Source organism: Anabrus simplex, chromosome 2 (assembly GCF_040414725.1).
Source record: "Anabrus simplex isolate iqAnaSimp1 chromosome 2, ASM4041472v1, whole genome shotgun sequence".
Lineage (NCBI taxonomy): Eukaryota > Metazoa > Arthropoda > Insecta > Orthoptera > Tettigoniidae > Anabrus > Anabrus simplex.
In genome coordinates, this window is record NC_090266.1 from 1,002,121,946 (window position 1) to 1,002,140,280 (window position 18,335).

Here is an 18,335-nt window from a genome sequence, read left to right on the forward strand (position 1 = left end):
TTGTCAATCACTTTGTTCTCATTAGGAAATTCCGAGATGATCCCTTGTTCATAATTCCAGTTACCTGCTACCTGCCCATTCCCGCATACAAATTATTGTTCAGTCAACAAATAGACTCCCCAACTATTACAGCAAGATTCTTTCGCTGAATAGCTTGCCACAAAAATTCACTCAGTGTGGAAATCCTTAGAATATGATAGGAGATATGACTATATTGCGCGTCAAACAGAAATATGACCAATATCTTGAATTTTTCAAAAATATGACAGGTCATTAAAATCCGCCTCTTAATTATTATAATTATTATAAAAATTTCCAGTAATTCAGAAACGGATATTACAAATTCGGACAATAAAAACAATGGTGCCGTAAGACCTATATGTGTCAGTGCGATGTAAAGCCACTAGGAAAAAAACAAAACAATGGTGCATGTAATCTGGAGACATTCTGAAGTCGGGTGACATGTTTAAATAAACACATAAATGTTTTTATATTTTGATGTCAAATTTGGCTTATATTACCCTTGAATCGCAGCATCTGTCTGCAGCTCGAAAGCAAAAATTTTGCTTGATTAGCAATCCTCTTTCACACTTCTCACCCCCTACTTCACATGCATGTGCTATGCACTCCTGTGCTCCGGCAATGTCATCCACTGACCAGCCAGCTTCCGTTTCTGGCAGGAAGTAGCTGTGCAACCTATAAATTATCTTCTGTGCTTGGCTATACAATATTGCATGCCTTTTACATTCTTCTGCCATCTAACAGTTGATCGGCGACAATGCCACAACACTCCTTGCAGCAAAAATTGACTGAAAACTGACTGTGTGGAGAAATATCACTGAAACTTGAACTAACACATAAGAGTGGCCACCGGGACAATACTGCATGCTATTGGTTCAAGGTCGTGTGATTTGCCAAGGCACGAACCAGGTCAAGTGACTTCTGAAGTGGTGACTGCTTTAAATAGTTCATATTAAGGATATCGATACCACTTCTCTTTTAGATGTAATGTCATGCTTAAAATTTTAATACTGCTATGGAATTACTTGCCTAATTTTAAAAGCGCACAGCACAGCGATACATACAAACTGATAACATCCCCTCCAGACTAACCTGTTCCCACAGGCTTGTGGAAAACATTATGCAGGCAGCACGACTGGGATTGGTAGTTGATGTGCTTGGAGGTGTTTACTGGTTGCCACAGGAACTGCTGGCCTCGTCCATAACTCTGCTTGCTGTCTGAATGAGCCTGATGTTTTAATGGACTTTTGAGCATTAATTTAGATGTTATAACCCTGTAAGGAACCTTGATTCATTTGACACATCTCTTGAAGTTAATTTTTCATCGCATTTTCTGGTGGCAGCACACACTTCTGCCTCAACCATAACTACATGTTGGAAAATTTTTAAATAAATTCTGTAATATTATTAATAATGCATACCTGCCAATTTTTATGGTTTATCTGTAACATTTACAGAAAGCAGCATTTTACAGTTTTACGGATGGACAGTGTCATTTTACAACTTCGCAAACAATAATTTTTAACATTAACATTTGATAATCACTCCACTTTTGTACAATCGATTGTTTGCGTGGGTCGAAGGCAAGTCCACGATAGTCAATAACTCCTTCTTTGATATGATTGGTATTTTTAACCATGTGATGTTTGTGTCCTTATTGAAATTGAATTTAAAGCCCGGGATAACAGTTCTTCCGTGTGAATCTTCGGTGTCGACAGGCTCTGCTCCGCAGATCCTTTGTTCCGCTCCGTTCTCTTGTTGTGATTTAACTCGTATTCTATGAACACGTCAGTGTTCTTTGTTCACGAATTTGGCGTTCCTTGAATATTTTGGCCTTTTATGGTTATGACATTTTAATGAAGTGTTCGAGTTTTTGTGTTATAACTTCATTCTTCAGTTTCCTGTGTTTGTTGGACTAATTACATTCATTCCAGTGACTGGGTATACCGCTATTAGCAAAACCCTTTAAATTATAAAGAAGAAGAAGAAGAATTACATTCTTTCCATGTGTGTATATAGTTTTTACCATGTGTATATTCTTTGTTCATGAGGTTGGCGTCGTGTTCATTAAATGCTTTAAGACTTTGTGTGCTTTGACATGTTTTAATGAAGTGTTTCACTGCCGTGAGTGTTTATGATATAATTTTATGTGATGTCCAGTGATCCAGGTTCATTTCAATTTTCAGTACATATCGAGAAAATTTCTCGACATTCTCTGATATTTTTATATGCTACATTCCTATTGTAGATTATCATGAATGAATCCAATAAGAAACAGTACTTCCAGACGTATGAAGAATCACATTCTGTTGATTTTCCGTGCATACTAAAATCAGGAAAGGAAAATTTTGCCTTTTGCACGGTATGTGCGTGTGATATTAATATTGCACGTGGTAGAAGAAACGATTTAAGTGATGGAATTGGATTGGATGATGTCCAGGATACAGATAAATCCCTTTTCTTTTCATCAGTGAGAAACTACTTTTGTACTGCCTGTGACTACATCATCAACAAGTTTCCTCTCAAGGATGATGTGTTCAGAGTATGCTCAAGTTGTTAGGTTAGACAAAATTGAAGATGCACAGTTTTCATCCATTCGTTTTTTCTTGGAAAAGTTTCCTATCATTTTAAGCAAGGAAGAGAATGAAAGTACAGATGAGGTGATGAATGAGCTTGAGAGGCAGTTCACTGCTCTTGAGGTAGATGAAACTTCGGCTGCAAATCAAGATGCTGCAATCGGGCATCATCTGCCATATTAATTTAATCTTAAAACAAACATTGTTTAAAGGCAATAACATTTATAATTTGTAAAAATTGAACTGCGATTTCTTATGATATTAACTTTACAGAATAGTGGTTATAAAATATGTTGTTGGGACATACAACACATGCTAAAATTATTGTAAACTAATTTAAAACCTTGTCTAATAGAAAATTTGTGTCAATATAAAGTTCTAAAAACGGCACATGTCTGGTACTGAAGTGGATCCTCTTTGTTATAAAAGTCGGCATATATTCTCTGGGGCAGTTGCCAATGTAAGTTTTCAATAGAATAAAATGGTTGAAAACTTGAGGGTGAATTTTTTTTATATTTTGCGTTCCAACATTAAAAGATTGGTCAAGAGAAAAGGCGCATGTTATGTTATCCTCATTAAGTTGATTGGTCTAAAATATTATCTGATATAACCGTTGCTAACAGACGTTAATGTGCTGCTTAAGGCTGCTTTGAGATGAGTTTATTTAGAGTATTTGACAGGTTATGTTTGAATTTCACGTGAAAATATAGTCCTTCTAGAAGATGTAGAACATCGATGAATAGAATGTGGTTATATCATATGCCGTATATATATCTATCTTACTGTATTAGCAGCGTTGTATTGAATAGGTGGAACAATAAATGTACTCTTTTGTAAACTAAGTGAAGCCGGGGTATGTCGAAAATTGTTAGATTTTTTGTCGCGTGTGAGTTTTACTGATAGCCCTTTTCAGAAGTTGGAAGGTATGAATAATGTTATTGGCTTAATGTCCCACTAACTACTTTTACGGTTTTCGGAGACTTTGAGGTTCCGGAATTGCTCCACAGGAGTTCTTTAACGTATTTGAGCACCTTCAAATACCACCGGACTGAGACAGGATCGAACCTGCCAAGTTAGGGTCAGAAGGAGTTCACCTCAAACGTCTGAGCCACTCAGCCCGGCAGTGTAATATTGTTGACCGTCATCTACTACAACAGAATATTCTATCTGCAATTCATGGCAGTATATCCCATTTAAGGCCTTGGCTTTTCAAGACTCCTGCTGCTCGGCCAGATTGCCTGCAGATATTGGGAGTGCCATATGTTTAGCATGACATCAACAGAATTGCTTGACGTTCTTGACTGGGTCTGCTGCCTCTCATATCACACTGCCTTTCTATTAGTGCCTAGGGGCTGAGTGTACCCCATTCTAGTCTTAGGTTGTGAATTGAAATACCTGGATTGGCTGGAAATCAAAACAAAGCCTTTTTTTAGAGACAGGTACGCTATCCATAGATCACAGGACTGACTTTAGTCTACTGTAATTACCTGTAGTTGAATTTTTTCTTCCATTTGGTTGTTTGTTGCTGCTCCACAAGTTTATGGTGGTACGTTGCATTATCCATCACGATGACACAGTAATTGAAATTAAGAGGGTTCCTCCTATTCAATACAAATATATTTATTAACGTGAATGAATCACATATCGTTCACATGAGGTACTAGTTTCGGCACTAAACTTGTGCCATCATCAGCCAACAAGTTAAATTGGGCAAACACAATATAAATTTAAAACAACTTTGAAACACACTATAACACATGCACAGATGAATATGAAATAAAATATGGTACATGATGTTGCATTTTAGTTTAAAATCCATTAAAATGACGACTCCGTTGTTGTATATCCATGGCGGTTTGTCCAGCTTGCATAGGTCTTTAATTTTTTAAATCTGTTAAAATTATGCTGCTGAGTTTGTCATATGAGGTTAACACTGTGTTCTGTAGTTTGGTTCCGAAAAATAAATATGCATGTGATGAACTCAGTTAGATCCAAAGAATTAATTCCCACTTCAATATGGGTTTTGGAACCTGGAGAAGAAAGTAAAAGTCGAATTAGGCAAAATATAGGAAGGAAAGACTAAAAAGAAAAGTCTAGAAAAGACAAGAGACGACTAGAAACGAACTCGCCTAGAGCAGCCTGAGTGATTGGCGGACGGAGCTGGACTGATGGATGCGATCGTGAAGTTAAGGGGCGAGGCAGAGGGGAGGAGAGGGGAGGGATAGAAATGGACAACTGTCATGGAGCTAAGGTGGAGCAGATGGATGTGGTAGTGGTGGTAACTGATGTGAATATATACTGCGTATGGTTTGAAAGATCAAATTGTTTTTAGGTGATCTAATATTTCTTAACCATTTAATTAAGAGGTCATAAAGAATATTAGATTTCTCGGAAATTTCATTTAAATTGTAGTTAGGGTTGAAATATTGATCGCAATGAATAAAACGGTTTTCGACATTGTTCATGATTAGCCCTTTGTTTGCTATTTTAAGTATCTCAAAATCATGTTCTATATCAGTGAACTTATTATTAGAGTTGTGAATGTTTTGGCCTATAGCAGAAAACTTGTTATATCTTACTGCGTTGACGTGCTCTGAATATCTGGTTGTGAAACTGCGTCCTGTTTGTCCCACGTAGGAGGCACTGTAGTCGATACACTTGAATCTATAGATTCCGGATTTAGAAAATCTGTTGGAGGTTTTGACTGATGTTGAATTTATAATTTCTGAAGTCCTATTATTAGTGCTGAAGAAAATTTTTACGTTATGTTTTCAAAAGAGATTGATTTGATGTACATTGTCGAATGTAAAAGTAGATGAAACGGTAGTTTTAGGTTTTTCTTTTGTGAGAGTAGTCTTAGGCCGGTGTCTAAATTTATTATCTGTTCTATAAATTCTTCATATATTGGTAAATTAAAAAAAAAAATTAAAAAATGCAGTCATGAATGCCGCTTTAAAGCAAGGTTTGCTTATTTACTTATTTACTTACTTAGTCTTCATCATTTGTATTTACTGTTAATGGAGTTTTGGTTTTTATATGTTACCTACTAACATAAACATTGAAAATGAACAAAGAGTTTGATTCAAAATGTGTTGCAAACTTCAGTTCCAAAGAAGTTAACATAGTGATAGAGATTGTAAGACTGTGTAATAAAACACAAAATTTCAGCCAAAAAGTTGTGGACTAAGAAAATGCAGGCGTCGAATAACATTGCAGAAATGTTTAATGCCAAGTGTGGTGAAGTACTGTATATACACTACTAAAAATATTTATTGCACCACCTACAAATATTTCGTTGATGCTCAATATGCAGCTTTAATATGCCAATGTTTGAAAATTTAATAATATTTTAGTACGTAAGTATACCCTGAGGATTTTGATGTTTAAATGTAAATATTTGATAACACACTACATATATTTCTGTTAAGTCAGTTTACTATATTACAGAGAGAGAAACAACTTGCAACTTATTAATATTATTTTAAAGTGAAAATGTTTTAATTGGAGAGTTCTTCACACACTTTAAACAAGTCTTATTCAGTGTTAATATGGCTGGATTATTATTTTATGTTGACGCGCCTTGATTTTATCACGGCATTACAGCGCCTGTGCATTTTAAGTACCAAATTTATGATTTTGTCAGCTGAAATCTTGTGGAACCACACACAACGGATGGTTTCAGTCAACTCTTTCTTTTTTTTCCCCCCTTGGTTTCTTCTGAGCTGCAGCATCAGTCAGTCAATTAATTGATACTGATCTGCATTTAGGGCAGTCGCCCAGGTGGCAGATTCCCTATCTGTTGTTTTCCTAGCCTTTTCTTAAATGATTTCAATAACATTAAACATTTATTGAACATCTCCCTTGGTAAGTTTTTCCAATCCCTAACTCCCCTTCCTATAAATTAATATTTGCCCCAATTTGTCCTCTTGAATTCCAACTTTATCTTAATATTGTGATCTTTCCTACTTTTAAAAGACGCCACTCAAACTTATTCGTCTACTAATGTCATTCCACGCCATTTCTCCGCTGACAGTTCGGAACAAACCACTTACAGGTCATTATCCTCATGGTTACTCAGTATTGAATGATGTTATTTCCAGCAATTATTATAAGTATTTCTGGTCCACCTATTCAATACAAATCACCTTTTTGGTGTGTACACTTTCATACAATTAAATTCTATAAGGGACATGTTTTCGCTCTTATAAAGAGCATCTTCAGCTTTAATCTTAATCTTAAAATAATGTTCTTGATCAGCATTTTCAACTAGAGCCCACATTTGACTCCTGCTCATAATCGGTGTCCTGTCGGTTATGTTTAAAGTGATGTGGATTAGTGTGTTTTCACAATTTAACTTATGGGCACTCCTTTAACACACATTCTGGACACACACCGTCACATAAGTTGCATTTTATTTTCGTTTTTCCGTAAGATTGGTGTTCACCTTGGTGCTGTTTTATACAAAGACATTCTGTTCTTAAGATGAAGATTCAATAATAGTTTCAGACACAAAGTTTTAAATTGACATTGATAAATTTTAATTGTTCATGTTATCATGTCTTTAAGAAGAGCTTTAATGTTGTTTCTTGGATGTAATATAATTTGGTTATTAGACTGTCATTTTAATATTGACGATTGACTTTTTAATATGTTTACGACTGTTCAAGAATATCATTTTCAGATTAAGATTAAGGCTGAAGATGCTCTTTATAAAAGCAAAACGTGTCCCTTGGAGAAATTATATGTATGAAAGTGTGAACACCAAAAAGGTGATTTGTACTGAATAGGTGGACAAGAAATACTTACTATAATTGCTGTGAACATAACACTTAGTCGAGCAGCTCGTCTTCTTTCTCCCAGTTCTTCATAGCCCAAACTTTGCAACATTTTTGTAACGCAACTCTTTTGTCGGAAATCACCCAGAACAAATCGAGTTGCTTTTCTTTGGATTTATTCCCGTTCTTGAATCAAGTATTCCTGGTGAGGGTTCCATACACTGGAACCATACTCTAGTTGGGCTCTTACCAGAGACTTAAATGCCCTCTCCTTTACATGCTTACTACAACCCCTAAACATCCTCGTAACCATGTGCAGAGACCTGTATCCTTTATTTACAATCCCTTTTATGCGATTACCCCAATGAAGATCTTTCGTTATATTAACACCCAGATACATACATACATTATCATTATAGACTGGTATGCCTTTCAGCGTTCGGTCTGCAAGCCTCTGTGAAATTACTAAACGTCGCCACAATCCTCGATTTGCAACAAGTGTTGTGGCCTCATTTAGTTTCTATACCTCTTATCTTTAAATCGTTAGAAACCGAGACTAACCATCGTCGTCTTGGTCTACCTCTGCTTCTCTTACCCTCCATAGCAGAGTCCATTATTCTCCTAGGTAACCTATCCTCCTCCATTCGCTTCACATGACCCCACCACCGAAGCCGGATTATGCGTACAGCTTCATCCATCAAGTTCATTCCTAAATTAGCCTTTATCTCCTCATTCCGAGTACCCTCCTACCATTGATCCCACCTGTTTGTACCAGTAATCATTCTTGCTACTTTCATGTCTGTTACTTCTAACTTACGAATAAGATATCCTGAGTCCACCAAGCTTTCTCTCCCACAAAGCAAAGTTGGTCTGAAAACAGACCGATGTAAAGATAGTTTTGTCTGGGAGCTGATTTCCTTCTTACAGAATACTGTTGATCGCAGCTGCGAGCTCACTGCATTAGCATTACGACACCTTGATTCAATCTCACTTACTATATTACCATCCTGGGAGAACACACAACCTAAATACTTGAAATTATCGACCTGTTCTAGCTTTGTATCACCAATCTGACATTAAATTCTGTTGAATTTCTTACCTACTGACATCAATTTAGTCTTCGATAGACTAATTTTCATACCATACTCATTGCACCTATTTTCAAGTTCCACGATATTAGACTGTAGGCTTTCGGCACAATCTGCCATTAAGACCAAGTCGTCAGCATAGGCCAAACTGCTTACTACATTTCCACCTAACTGAATCCCTCCCTGCCATTTTATACCTTTCAGCAGATGATCCATGTAAATTACAAACAGCAGAGGGGAAAGATTACAGCCTTGTCTAACCCCTTTAAGTACCCTGAACAAAGAACTCATTCTACCATCAATTCTCACTGAAGCCCAATTGTCAACATAAATGCCTTTGATTGCTTTTAATAATCTGCGTTTAATTCCATAGTCCCCCAGTATGGCGAACATCTTTTCCCTCTGTACCCTGTCATATGCTTTCTCTAGATCTACGAAACATAAACACAACTGCCTATTCCTGTCGTAGCATTTTTCAATTACCTGGCGCATACTGAAAATCTGATCCTGACAACCTCTCTGTGGTCTGAAACCACACTGGTTTTCATCCAGCTTCCTCTCAACAACTGATTGCACCCTCCCTTCCAAGATGCCAGTGGATATTTTGCCCGGTATACTAATCAGTGAGATACCTCGATAGTTGTTGCAATCCTTCCTGTTCCCTTGCTTATAGATAGGTGCAATTACTGCTTTTGTCCAATCTGAAGGTACCTTACCAACACTCCATGCTAATTTTACTACTCTGTGAAGCCATATCATCCCTGCCTTCCCACTATACTTCACCATTTCAGGTCTAATTTCATCTATTCCTGCTGCCTTATGACAATGGAGTTTATTTACCATCCTTTCCACTTCCTCAAGCATAATTTCACCAACATCATTTTCCTCCTCTCCATGAGCTTGGCTGTTCACAACACCACCAGGATGATTCCTTTTTACATTGAGAAGATGTTCAAAATATTCCCTCCACCTCTCCAGTGATTCCCTGGGATCTATTGAGTTCACCTGAATTACTCAAAACACTGTTCATTTCCTTTTTCCCCTCCCTTCCTAAGATTCTTTATTACTGTCCAGAAATGTTTCCCTGCTGCTTGACCTAGCCTTTCCAGGTTGTTACCAAAATCTTCCCACGACTTCTTTTTGGATTCAACAACTATTTGTTTCGCTCTGTTTCTTTTATCTACATACAACTCCCTGTCTGCCTCGGCCCTTGTTTGGAGCCATTTCTGATAAGCCTTCTTTTTACGTTTACAAGCTGCTCTCACTTCATCATTCCACCAAGATGTTCGCCTTTTCCCATCTTTGCACACAGTTGTTCCTAGGCATTCCCTTGCTGTTTCTACTACAGCATCCCTGTATGCCACCCATTCACTTTTTATATCCTGAACCTGCTTACTGTCTACTGTTTGAAACTTCTCACTAATCATATCCATGTACTTCTGTCTAATTTCCTCATCCTGGAGATATTCTATCCTTATTCGTTTGTAGACAGATTTCACTTTCTCTACCCTAGGCCTAGAGATACTTGGTTCACTGCAGATCAGATAGTGGTCTGTATCATCGAAAAATCCGCAAAAAACTCGTACATTCCTAACAGATTTCCTGAATTCGAAGTCTGTTAAGGTATAGTCTATTATGGATCCAGTACCCCTAGCCTCCCATGTGTAGCGGTGAATAGTCTTACGCTTGAGAAATGTATTGGTAACAGCTAAACCCATACTAGCACAGAAGTCCAGCAAACGCTTCCCATTCATATTAGCTTCCATATCTTCCCCACATTTACCAATCGCCCTTTTGTATCCTTCAGTTCTATTCCCAACTCTCGCATTGAAATCGCCCATTAGCACTATTCTATCCTTGCTGTTGACCCTGACCACGATGTCACTCAATGCTTCATAAAACTTGTCAACTTCATCCTCATCTGCACCCTCACATGGTGAATACACGGACACAATTCTAGTCCTAATTCCTCCAAGTGACAAATCTACCCACATCATTCGCTCATTTACGTGCCTAACAGAAACTATGTTCCGTGTAATGGTATTCCTGATCAAGAGCCCTACCCCCGACTCTGCCCTTCCCTTTCTAACACCCGTCAAGTACACTTTATAATCTCCTATCTCTTCCTCGTTATCTCCCCTTACTCCTAGCACATCCAGATGCATCCGCTTTGCTGACACAGCCAGTTCTACTTTCTTTCTTTCTTCCATAAGCCCCATTAATATATATAGCTCCCCATCGAATTCCATTTCGTTCGCCAAGTTGTTTCCATCGAGTCCCTCGCCTGTCAAATGGGAGGAGTGGGACTCCGTTACTCCCATAGGTCCGAGGCTTGCTTAAAATGTTCTGAGCTCGGTCGATTCATGAAGCAGGATGCTACCCTACTTGCACATAGTCCAAGTGAGGATCTCTCCTCTAACGGGTTATGGACCACCGGTGGATTGTATAGTCCTAGCCGCCTGAGCACAAGGAGGGCCAGGACTCAGAATATGTCCGAGATGCCCACTCCCATTCCATAGCAACTGATATCCCAACTCTCAGGACCACTTACTAGGCCACTCAGCCGTTGCCCATGCTTCACGAACTAGGGCGTGACTACAGTAACCCACAAAAAGGATAGGATAGGAGATTATAAAGTGTACTTGACGGGTGTTAGAAAGGGAAGGGCAGAGTCGGGGGTAGGGCTCTTTATCAGGAATACCATTCACCCCATCAATGCAGTAATTAAAACTGAGAGGACTTTTCCTATTTGTGAAACTCACAACCTGAATTTTAACCCCGTTCATCATCATACCATTGTGTCTGCTGTCCTCACAACATTATCGAGGTCATTTTGCACTTGCTTACAATCTTGTAACTTATTTATTGCTCTGTACAGAATAATATCATCCGCAAAAAGCCTTACCTCTATCTGGTTCCAGGAATTACCATCGTGATTTCCTCGCTCTGAAGCGGGAGGCAGAACGTCGTCACCTTAGTTTTGCCACTCGAGCTTCAGAGGGCTACAACGTGCCCTTCACAGAGTGGGAACTCCGCAGCACCTTAGCGCTTTGCAAGGACATGTCTTCTGGACCAGACAACATTTATAACCAGATGTTGAAACACCTTAGTGATGACAGGCTACTATATCTCCATCGTGTGTTCAACCGAATCTGGATAGAGGGTGATTTTCCTCCTCAGTGGCGAGAGGGCGTCGTCATTCCTGTCCTCAAGGCTGACAAAGATCATAAGTATGCAGGAAGTTACAGAACGTTTTTTCTTACAAATTGCCTGTGTAAGCTATTTAAGAGGATGGTAAATCGCCGACTTGTGTGGTGTCTGGAGAAACAAGGGCTCTTGTCCGAGTACCAGTGTGGTTTTCAAGCCGCTCGATCGACCACTGACCACTTGATACGCCTGGAGAGCTCTATCCAGGATGCGTTTTTCCGCAAACGGCATTTGGTAGCCGTTTTCTTTGACTTAGGGAAGGCATACGACACCACATGGCGATATGGTATCCTTTCAGTCCTGCATCAAAGGAAATTCCGGGGTAACTTGCCGGTATTTATGCGAATTTTTGTCCCTCCATCTATTCCGTGTCCGAGTATGGAGGACTTGTTCGCACGGAAATGGAGTCCCACAGGGATCGGTTCTTAGTGCCTCTCTCTTCGTGATTGCCATAAACGGTATTGTCGCTGCTGCTGGTTCAGCAGTAATACCGTCACTATATGTTGACGATTTTGCTCTGTACTATAGTTCGCGTTATATGGCAGTCGCAGAGCGACAATACAACAAGCTATTGGGAGAGTGGAAAAGTGGACCTTTAGAACATGGCTTTCGGTTTTCCACTGCAAAGACCTCTGTTGTCCACTTTTATCGTCAACGTACTCTTCGCCCGCCTCCTGAACTTTATCTAGTAAATGTCGCTCTTCCTGTAGTTGACACTTACCGACTACTTGGGCTCCTTTTTGATAGTAAATTATCGTGGGAGCCACATGTGCAGCAGTTAAAAGTGCAATGCACTAGGAAGCTGAATATCATGAAGTTTCTTGACAGCACCCGAATTAGTGCTGCTCGCACGGTGCTCCTACGATTCTATAGGGCACATATTTTATTCTGTTTAGACTAAGGGAGTGAAGCATATGGCTCAGCAAGACCATGCGTGCTTGCGAAGTTGAACAGCATTCACCACAGCGGGGATAGGTTGGCGACGGGAGCTTTTCGTATAAGCCCCGCTGGTAGCCTGCTCACTGAGTCTGGTATGCTGCCATTACACCTGAGGTGCCAGCAAATGTTCCTTTCGTATGCTGCAAATTTGCGACAGATGTCACTACTTCCAAGCTATCCTTGCATATTCAACAATGGCAATAGTTTGCTATACGCTGCTTGTCCTCCAGCATCGCGGCTGGTTGGAATATGCTTGGGTAGCAGTCTCACATTGTTTCATGTACCTTCGGTTCCTTGCCTTGTCAGAGAACCAAGTGGGGTACCTCCGTGGGTAGTACGACGTCCTGAAATAATCCTGGATCTGCGCACTGGCTCGAAGAAAGACACGGACCCTTTGATTTATCGGAGGCTCTTTCTGTCCGTTTTTGGCCGGTATCCAGGTTCAGTCATTTACATGGATGGCTCGAGAACAGACACTAAAGTGGGCTGTGCGTTCGTTGTCGATACTGATAGGTTTCTTTTTGCTCTCCTGGAAACCTGTAGTGTGTACACAGCAGAGCTCTATGCTATCTGTGAAGCACTGCGGTACGCACTGTTCGATGAGCACCAACAATTTCTTGTGTGTACTGACTCCTTGAGTTCGCTACACCTGTTTCCCTCAGCACCCTCTGGTGCAGCGGGTCCAGGACCTGCTGGCCGGGTGTTCTGATGCTGGCACCAGAATCACGTTTCTGTGGCTCCCAAGCCACATGGGTGTAGGGGGAACCGAGTTAGCAGATAAAGCTGCCAAGGAGGCAGTAGCACTTCCCCCGTTGCCTTTCAAGGTTCCAGCAAGTGATATTCACTCTCACCTGAGACATCTGGTCATGTCCCATTGGGAGATGGAGTGGCAGGCCACTCCTCTTCGAAGACGGTTAAAGGTACTACGAAGTTATGGAGGACTTCATTTCGGGCCTCTTGGAGGGAAGCAGTGGTATTATGTCGTCTTCGGATCGGCGACGGTATACTGACTCACTCCCATCTACTGAAAGGAGAACCCCCTCCAGTGTGTACTTGCGGCGATCATCTTACAGTGGTACTTATCGTTACGGAGTATGTGGACCTGGTTGATCTGCGCCGTAGTCTTAACCTCCTGAGTACAATCACCCTTATCTTGCGGGATGACTAGCTTTATGAGGGATAGTGGTCTGTTTTATCGTGTGTGATGATGTCCTTTTGTCATAGTGTTTTTGTGTCAATGGCGCTTTTATCCCATTGACTTCATTTTAGTTTGTGTTGCGTATTTTAATGTGTTATTTTAACCTCTAACGTAAATTATGTATATATTTATATGTTCTACCAGGCGATGCCTTATTCCTTTGTTTCCTGTATTTTCTCTTATTTTATTAGAAAATAAGGCATTGTGAATTAGATCCACCGATTGTTTTAATCTCATGGGGCCTACTCATTTTTCTTCATCACAATTTTTTTACTCTAGTCGGTGGATACGTTTAAAAATTTTAACTATCATATATCATGTCGTCCATCTCGTTTCATTAGGGGCCGATAACCTTTGAAGTTAGGACCCTTTAAACAAGAAGCATCCTCATCACCCTTTCCAAAGCTTACGTGCAACGCATGTCAAATTTACTGACCTATAATTTTCAGCTTTATGTCTATTACCCTTTCCTTTATATGCAGGGGCTACTATAGCAACTCTCGATTCATTTGGTATAGCTCCTTCAACCAAACAGTAATCAAGTAAGTACTTCAGATATGGTACTAGTACTGTCTTTAGTATATCCCCAGAAATCTTATTAATTCCAGCCACTTTTCTAGTTTTCAACTTTTGTATATCTTATTGTAAATATCATCATTTGTAAATTTTAATACTTCCTTAGCATTAGTCACCTTCTCCATCTGGACATTTTCTTTGTAACCAACAATCTTTACATACTGCTGACTGAATACTTCTGCCTTTTGAAGATCCTCACATACACACTCTCCTTGTTCATTAATTATTCCTGCAAAGTCCTTCTTGGAACCTGTTTCTGCCTTAAAATACCTATACATACCCCTCCATTTTTCACTAAAATTTGTATGACTGCCAATTATGCTTGCCATCATGCTATCCTTAGCTGCCTTCTTTGCTAGATTGAATTTCCTAGCAAGGTCCTTCAATTTCTCCTTACTCCCACAGCCATTTCTAACTATTTCTTTGCAATCTGCACCTCCTTCTTGGTCTCTATATCTCTATTATAACAAGGTGGGTCTTTACCATTCCTTACCACCTTTAAAGGTACAAACCTGTTTTCACATTACTCAACAATTTCTTTAAACCCATCCCAGAGTCTGGTTACATTCTTATTTACAGTTTTGCACCGATCATAATTATTTTTTAAAAACTAACTTGATGCTTTATCAGCCATATGGTACTGCCTAAGTCGTACTTTTAAAACCTTCCTTTCTATTACGTTTATCTTTAACTACGACAAAAACAGCTTCATGATCACTAGGGGGCGGATTTCTATGACCTGAAAATGTATGAAATATGTATGCATTTATGACCAAAAAACATAAAAATATGACCTATAAAATTCAAAATATGACTTAATGAATAGCATCTACATTACATAGAAACACTTTTATTATGATTGCTACAGACTGTAATTAATTTAGAGTTTAAAAAGTTTTAATTCTTTGAAATCTTTAACCCAAAATCAATTAAAATGATGAATATTTCATTAATCTTAAAGGTTACACTGCATACTCCTAGGCAACGACGGACTCTGTGGAAGACAAACACTATGTAACAGTTACTTTCACTGTTCAATATTCAATCAGTTTTAATTTATACACAAAACATATGTTATTTGAATGAAACTTTCATACCTGATCTAATCTGCATTATAAAAATTGTTGCAATTTATGACCACATGCATCTTAAGATTGTTGAATGAGAATCCCCTCCTGTTATCGCTGAGTATAGTCTTGTAGCGAGAAAAACTTCTTTCGAAATCACATGATGCAAGGGGAGCGTACTTGAATAGAGTTAAATCACTTGGAGAAAATTCCTGGAAATCTGCAGATGAAGGGTTTCCACAAAGAATGTCACTTATTCCACGCAGGTACACAAGTCCGCTATTTTTTCCAGTATATTTTCTAATTTTCTACATACCCTAGATGCTATTGTTACTTTCGCATGCTTTAATTTCTGTTCAATGCACTTTACAACATTCAGTGCATCGCTTAGTTCTGCACCCGAAACTTCCAGTTGCGCGATTGCTCCAGATAAAGAATTAAAATTTGACTTCATGTAACCCAGGTCCGCTTTTAATGTAGTGCTTGAAAATAAATCTTGAGTGGTTTTAATGGAGGACGATTCGGCAGGATCAAAACACTTCACGATCTTCTCCACGACATCTAAGTTGTTGCAATAGTACACTGCGGCATCAAGCAGAGTCCTCCATCGCGTTATAACTGGGTTGGGAGGTAGGGGTAGTGAAGCTGCCTGTCCTTGAAATTTCTGAACGCATAGTGGAGCTTTGACGAAATCTTTCTTACAGTTCGATATTAATTTATCAACTTCAGGGTAGCTACTTCTAACTTCTTCAGCTGCCCTATGCAAGACATGTCACATGCATCATTTTCAGGTATAGAATTTTATGTCCCTTGGCTGCCTTCGCCGTATATGGAGCAGCGTCAGTTACAAAATAGAAAAATGTGCTCTCTATTTGTCCCGTTTGGCCACAACAGATTCATTGAATTGTCGAAGAGAACTGCAATGGTGGAATGGTTTGTCTTCTCTAGCACTTCACATGTCAGGAGGAACGTATCTTCAGGCCGGTCTTCCTTTAGCATGCTAACGATCACATTTGCTAAATATCTTCCATCCACATCAGTGGTCTCGTCTATTGAAACCCATATCTTACTGTTTCCCACGCCACCCCCTTATTATATCCAACATCTCTTCATAACAAGGGGTCAGATAGTCTTTCCTGAGAGTAGATTCGTTGGGAGCAGGATGCTTTGTATATTTTTCAAGAAACTGTCTGAAGCTTCGGCTGTTAAGTTTCTTTAAAGGAATATTAGACGAAACCATCTTGCAGTGATCTTGTGAAAATTGTGAACACTGTGAACTTGAGGTCGGGGTTTCAAATAGCAGATGTTGCCTATTTTCGAGTGCAGAATATCTAGTTACACAATTCTTATTTTTTACAGGATTACAGTGTTGTTGCACAGAGAAGCGTTTTTTGGCAGTAACTTTTACCTCACACAATTTACAGAATTAATATCACTCCATCCGTACTGAATATGTTTTCACGGAACTAGCAAATAAAACTTTGCAACTTCCCACAAATTGAGACTTTCATTTTAGGCATATTAAAAGGAACTGAATGACTGAAGCTCCCTAATGACCAAGGTCATTCAGTGTGTTGAAGGTGGAAGAGGGAAGGGAGAAGGGGAGAGATAAAGAACAATGACAAATAACTGCAGAATTACCTCTGCTTCCGCGTAAACAATAGCCCGGTTTCCAGGAATTGACTCGCCTAGCAAACAATAGCTCCTACCTGTTAGAAACATCCCATACAATACTTCAGAATGGTTCTTCAGTAGGATATTCCAGTCTATCCTGAAAAAATAATTTCTAGAGCTTATTCTTATTTTTATCGAACGAATTTCAAATGAAAATTACCAAAATATGCCGTTATAATGATATGTTCAAAATATGCCATAAAACTTACGAAAGCCTACATATGCATTTATATGCCAAATAAAACCTGTTTAATTTTCATCATCATGCTTGGAAACGTGTTGAAAATACAAGACTATAAGATATAATGTTAGGGGAAAAAAATGACTTGTCATAGAAATCCACCCCCTAATCACTAATACCATCTATTACTTCAGTTTCTCTATAGAGCTCATCTGGTTTTATCAGCACCATGTCCAGGATAGTATTCCCTCTAGTTGGTTCTGTCATTTTCTGAATCATCTGTCCTTCCCATATTAGCTTATTTGCCATTTGTTGGTCATGCTTCCTGTCATTTGCATTTCCTTCCCAATTGACATTTGGTAAATTCAGATCTCCCACTACAGTCACATTCCTTTCCACGTTGTTTCCCAGGTAGCTGATTATTTTATCAAATAATTTTGAATCTGTCAGCGCTACTCTTTCCCGGTCTGTACACTCCAGAGACATCAAGTTGCCTATTATCTTTGGAAATGAGCCTTACACCTGGAATTTCATGTTTCTCATCTTTAACTTTTTCGTAGCTTACAAATTCTTCTTTCACCAGAATGAGTACTCCCCCTCCCACCATTCCTATCCTATCTCTACGATACCCACTTCTGTTCTGTGAGAAAATTTCTGCATCCATTATATCATTTCTCAGCCATGATTCAACTCCTGTTACAATATCTGGTGAATATATATCTATTAAATTATGTAATGGACAGCTTTTGTTTCATTGATCAAGAGAAGGGATATGACTTGGCTTTATATTTGTGTAAGGCTTATGTAAGGCTTGTGTAAGAAATATCAAAGTTGATCACTGAAGTTTCTCTGTATGTTTACTGAGGTGCCAAGGTGCTGATCTACAAGCATTGTTTCATATTAACTGAAATAGTATGCAAAATATTTTAACTGCTATATAGTACATATGAGGTAACTTGCCAGTGATGTTGGAGCTGTAGTGTAATGTTCTTATTTCTTCTGTTAGATTAAGTCCTAAACACCATCGTACTCA

The 18,335-nt window shown here is 39.0% G+C and overlaps 1 protein-coding gene across 6 annotated transcripts in view; it reads left to right on the top strand.

Annotated features, from left to right (window-relative positions):
• loqs (loquacious) overlaps positions 1-18,335 on the top strand; it is a 380,306-nt gene that overhangs the window by 16,746 nt on the left and 345,225 nt on the right. The window contains exon 1 of one of the 6 annotated variants that reach the window (XM_067141880.2): positions 11,636-11,690. The exons of the other annotated variants lie outside the window; for them this stretch is intronic. The gene's annotated coding sequence lies outside the window, so the exon portion shown is untranslated. Of the gene's footprint in view, positions 1-11,635; positions 11,691-18,335 lie in introns of those variants that run through there. 6 annotated transcript variants of the gene reach the window in all.